Consider the following 5794-nt stretch of genomic DNA (forward strand, 5'->3'; position numbering starts at 1 on the left):
CCCGGTCTGTGGGAACTAACCAAACTGCATGACGAGCCAGCTCGGAGAACCGCATCTTATACTGTGTAACAGATCTATCAGCTTGACGAAACTGCTTGAACTACCTGCGCAGCTCTTCTCAGCGAGACTCAGGTACAAACTTCTCCAGGAAGAGAACGTAGAACTGCTGCTAAGAAAAGGGCATTGCGCCAACTGGCCTACGCCTCTCGTAAGCCTCCCACTAACTAAGTGCAGCCTCGGAGAACTGGAAAGTAGTGAATGAGACCCCAGTGGTCTCCAAAATACCTGCAGTTCGAAGCATCCTCTGAGACTTATCCAAGAAACCCTATGCATCCTCACCCTCAGCACCACTAAATAACGAGGCTGAAGTCTACCAAACATCTCCAATTTTCATTGCTCGTCCTCTGGCATAATAGGAGCTACATAGTCATGAAAAGCTGCAATTGGCTGGGCTGGAGGTGCCCCGATGTCTGAAGTCCCTGCACGACCTGCTCAGGTGTGTTAGCGGCGGGAGTCTGAGTGCCTCCCCCGGCCTGAGAAGTAGTTACGGCCGTAGTAACTGCGACTGCCTAATCCAGGCCAGTGCACACTAATAGAATCTGGGTCAGGGCCTCCTGAAGGCCGAGGATAACAATAGGCACAACCGGTTCCTAAGCTAGTACTGCTGGGGCGTCCACAACTAGGACATGATCATGAACTGGGGCAGCTGGAGGATCTGCAGGTGCTGCCCTAGCTGCTGTGCGGGATACACCCCTGCCCCTACCACGGCCTCGACCGCGTCCTCGGCCTTTAGTGGCCTAAACTGGTAGTATTGGTGGTCGTCTGTCCTGATCGGTAGCACGTGTCCTCACCATCTGTTAGAGAATAGAATAATAGAAGTTTAGTTACCAGAATCAACAGTTTCGCACAACAGGAATTCAAGAATGTGAATTTTTCCTAATGGTTCTACAACCTCCCGAAGATAAGTACAGACGTCTTTGCACCAATCCGCGAAACTATATTAAACATGCTCATGACTCGTGAGACCTATATAACCTAGGCTGTGATACCAACTTGTCACGACCTTAAAACCGACCCAGTCGTGATGGCGCCTATCGTGAAACTAGGTCAGCCGACACAAATCCCAAATCATACCATTATTCCATAAAAGTCATTATTTTTTTAGCCATTAATTAACAAAATCTCATAATATAAGTCTAAATAACTAGTATGAAAATATAACACAAGCTCGACATCAGGGTGTCACAAGTCACAAGCAACTACAAGATCTGTCTAAGTATAATAAAGGCTAACAAAGTCTGGAAGACAATACTAATATAATCTAGGGAAGATATGAGGGAGAAGAACAGGGCTGTGAACGCCATGCAGCTACCTTGTCAACTCCAAGACCTGCTGAATGAACGATCAACGCTTGCTATTAAGACCCGTAACTCCTGGATCTGCACACAAGGTGCATTGAGTAATGTTAGTACGCCAACTCAGTAAATAATAAAAGTAAATGATAGCTGAGCAGTAAAAAACAGATAATTTCACGTCATAACACTACGGCAAATACAATACATTTCCAAAGCAATGGAGAAATCAGTTATCTCGTAAAACAAACTCAGTTTCAGTAAAAACCTTTCCTTTTAAAAACATCTTTCAATAGTTTCAAACAAGTGATGAAACAATGAGTAAAAATGATAGAAATGTAAACAGCCCTTCGGGCAATACATGTACCATAAACCGTCCCTCGGGAAAAATATCAACAGAACCAGCCCCTCAGGCTACCTCACAATAACTCGTAATCAGCCCCTCGGGCAACAACATAGGTCAGAAATAGCCCCTCGGGCAACATCACATCACTCACACTGGGTACCCACGCTCACTGGGGTGTTCAGACTCCGAAGGGGCTCCTACAACCCAACCACTATCACAAGCCATCTCGTGGCATAATAAATCAGGCCCTCGGCCTCTCATATATCACAAAAGCAGTACAACACGCTTCGGTGTGCAGCCTGATCCCATGATATCCTTATAACACAGGCCCTCGGCCTTACTCAGTCAGAAATCTCTCAAGCCAGTAGGGCTAAGGGTCCAAACAATTTGCACGAGTGTAGATATTAAACCAAAAAAGTGAGGAAACAGTAGTAAAAAGCCCCTAAGGGTCCAATCAGTTGGCACGAGGCCCAAATATGGCATTCAGCCCAAAACATAGTAGTATTTTCCAAAATGCAATAGTATTAAATAGTTTTCAATCAAATACGCGACTTAATAGTCGTACGGGATGGAACAAGTCACAATCCCCAACAGTGCACGGCCCCACGCTCTTCATCGAGCGTGTGTGTCACCTCAAAGTAGTGAAACGATGTGAAATCTGGGGTTTCATACTATCAGGACAACATTTACAATCATTACTTACCTCAAACCGGTCCAAACTCTAGCCCGTGATGCCTTTGCCTCTCGACTCGGCCTCCAAATGCTCCAAATCTAACAAAAATTAGTATCATAACATTAATACGCGCTAAAGGAACAAAGCCCAAGCGAAAATAATCAAATTAACTCAAAAATTCCGAAATTGGCCAAACCCGACCCCTGGGTCCACATCTTGGAATTCGATAAAAATCACATCACTAGAATCCTTATCCTCTCACGAGTCTATACATATCAAAATCACCAAAATCGGACCTCAAATGTTCCCTCAAATCCCTAATCAAAGCTCTCCAAAACTCAAGCCCTTGCCTTCAATTTTAACCCTTGAATCTCAATAATTTCATGTCTAATCAGTTAGAAATCACCATAGAATCCAGTATTGAGTTGAAAAACCTTACCTCCAAGTGTTACCCCTCGAATCCCTCTTCAATTCTCTCAAAAAGCTCAAAGTCCGAATACAAATGGTGGAAAATGACAAAATTTTGCGAAGGCAAGAATTTATATGTTCTGCCAAGGGGTTCTGCTTCTGCGGTCCAAATACCGCACCTGCGACCCCCGCACCTGCGAAAAAACGTCTGCATCTGCGGAACTTCACTTAAACCCTTTATCCACACCTACAATCAATACACCCCACCTGCGGGCTCACAGATGCGACTCACCTTCCGCATCTATAATGCATCCCCAGCCAACCAACTTCCGCTCCTGCGATCAAACTGCCGCTTCTGTGGCTCGCACATGTGGTCCCCAATCCGCAGGTGCGGTTATGACAGAAATACAGCAGCTTCAGCGGCAACTCCATTTTCCAACTCTCCGATAACCCGTCAAAATCATCCCGAGGCCCCGGGGACCTCAACTACACCTACCAACAAGTCATATACCACTATCCAAACTTGTTCCAACCCTAGGAATACTCAAAACAATGTCGAAACATCAAATCACCCTCGGATTCAAGCTTAAGGATTCCAAAACTTCTGAATCCCGCAAACTATGCAAAAACTTATCAAACCTCATCCGAATTACCTAAAATTTTGCACACACGTCACAAATGACACAATAGACCTACTCCAATTCCCGATATTCCAATCCGACCCTGATATCAATATTTCCACTGCTGACCGAAAAATGCCAAAATTCTAATTTCACCAATTCAAACCTAAATCTACTGTGGACCTCCGAATTACATTCCGAACATGCTCCTAAGTCAGAAATACCTAACGGAGCTATCTGAACCATCAGAATTCACATCTGAGACCTTCTACACATAAGTCAACATCCGGTTGACTTTTCCAACATAAGCTTACTCAAAAGAGACTAAGTGTCTCATTCCACTCTAAGATCACTCCGAACACAACACGACATGATGAAATACAGCTGAACAACACACAAGGAAGCAGAAATGGGGGAAACGGAGCGGTAACACATGAAACGACCGGCCGGGTCGTTACAAGATTCAACTAAGAAGAATAGATCTAGTATTCAGTGACTTATTGCTTCATGTCGATATAAAAGATGATTTGGTTCTTCTAGAACACTTGGTTATCAACCCCAATGATAATAATAGTGCATTTAATAAGGAAAATATTTCCATCATCAGATTAAAATGCAATTTGTGCAAATTGCATGATAGAAATTAAAAAAATAATCTTAGCTAGTAGAAATGAATATGTTGATTAGCTAAATAAAATGTTGATTAAAAATTGTGTGGTAAAAATAAAATATTTTTTAATTTTTGACTTAGCAGAAGATGATACCAACAATTACTACCTAGAAGAATACTTAAATACTTTAATACCAAATGGCCTTCTGCCATGCATATTTGTTGTCAATTTATTCTTACATATGTTAGAGTCACCGTATATATAGTAGACTAAGTTAAAATTGATCTTCCATTGCATACAGGTTGATTATGAAGAAAAATATGTCTGTCATGCTACTGAAAAATTTTGATCCGCCAAATAGTGTGATGACCTGGGTCATCACTTGTTTTAAAATGAATTCTGCATTCTGAGGCCTTAAAAAACCCTCTTTTGGTATCACCTCGATTTGCGTGCGCAGTCCGGTCGCGTATCCAAAAAGCCATTATGTGAAAATCTGTGAAAATGATGAATTTTGACTGTAAAATGGATTTAAGTTGACTTCGGTCAACATTTTGGGTAAACGGACCCGGGCCATGATTTGACTGTCCCGGAGGGTCCATGAAAAATATGGGACTTGGGTGTGTGCTCGGAATCAAATTCCGAGGTTCCAAGCCCGAGAATGAATTTTTAAAGAAAATTGTTTTCTGAAAATTATTATGAGTTTTGGAAATGAAATGCATTTAGAATTTGATGGTATCGGGTCCATATTTTGGTTTCGGAGCCCGGTACAGGTTTTATATATGATTTAAGATGAGACTGTGAAATTTGGTAAGAAACGGAAGTCGTTTGAGGTGATTCGGACCCGTAGTTGTGAGAATTGATACTTTGAAAGTGTTGAGATTTTTCTTAGATTTCTATGCTAAATTCGTTGTTTAAGAGCTTATTTTGGCGATTTAATCGCACGGATAAGTTCATATGATATTTTTGAGTTAGTATGTATGTTTGGTTTGGAACCCCGAGGGCTCGGGTGAGTTTCTGATAGGTCTCGGAAGGTTTTTGAACTCATAAAAGTTGCAGGTTTTTCAGTTTCTGGTGTTCTGGTATGTTCTTCTTCGTGTTCGCGGAAGGACTTTCGCGAACGCGAAGGGTTAGTCAGGCTGACAGAAATCTCCTTCTACACGAACGCGAGACACAGGAAGCGAACGCGAAGCTTTGGGGGTGTTTCCCTTCGCGAACGCGGACCTGCTATCGCGAACACGAAGGCCTTTGGGACTGGGCAGGGGGAAGGGAACCTTGTGCTACGCGAACGCGGTCACTGGCCCGCGAACACGAAGGCTCTAAGAGTTGAAGCTCCGCGAACGCGAGCCGACGAACGCGAATGGGAAGGTCACCTAAGCCTGACCCATCGCTGACGCGACAGGCCTATCGCGAACGCGATGAAGGCCTGTCCAGTGATTTTAAAACAGAAGCCAAAACGGGACTTAACCAAAATTTCATAACTTCTTCTTCCAAATTCCAAATTGGGCGATTTTTGAAAGAGAACTTCACTACAGATCCATAGGTATATAATATTAGACTCATTTTCTTCTATTTCCATTAATACCCATTAGATTTCTAGGCCTAAATCATGTTCTTAATGGTTGAAAATTAGGGATTTGGGTAAAGTTAGGGCTTTTTGCATAATTGGGATTTAGAACTCATTTTGGCGTCGAATTTTGGAACTAATTACATATTCGGGCTCGTAGGTGAATGGATGATCGGGTTTTGGTCCGAACCTCATGTTTTGACCAAGCGGGCCCGGGGTT

This window comes from Nicotiana sylvestris, chromosome 10 (assembly GCF_000393655.2).
Source record: "Nicotiana sylvestris chromosome 10, ASM39365v2, whole genome shotgun sequence".
NCBI classification, from domain to species: Eukaryota; Viridiplantae; Streptophyta; class Magnoliopsida; order Solanales; family Solanaceae; genus Nicotiana; species Nicotiana sylvestris.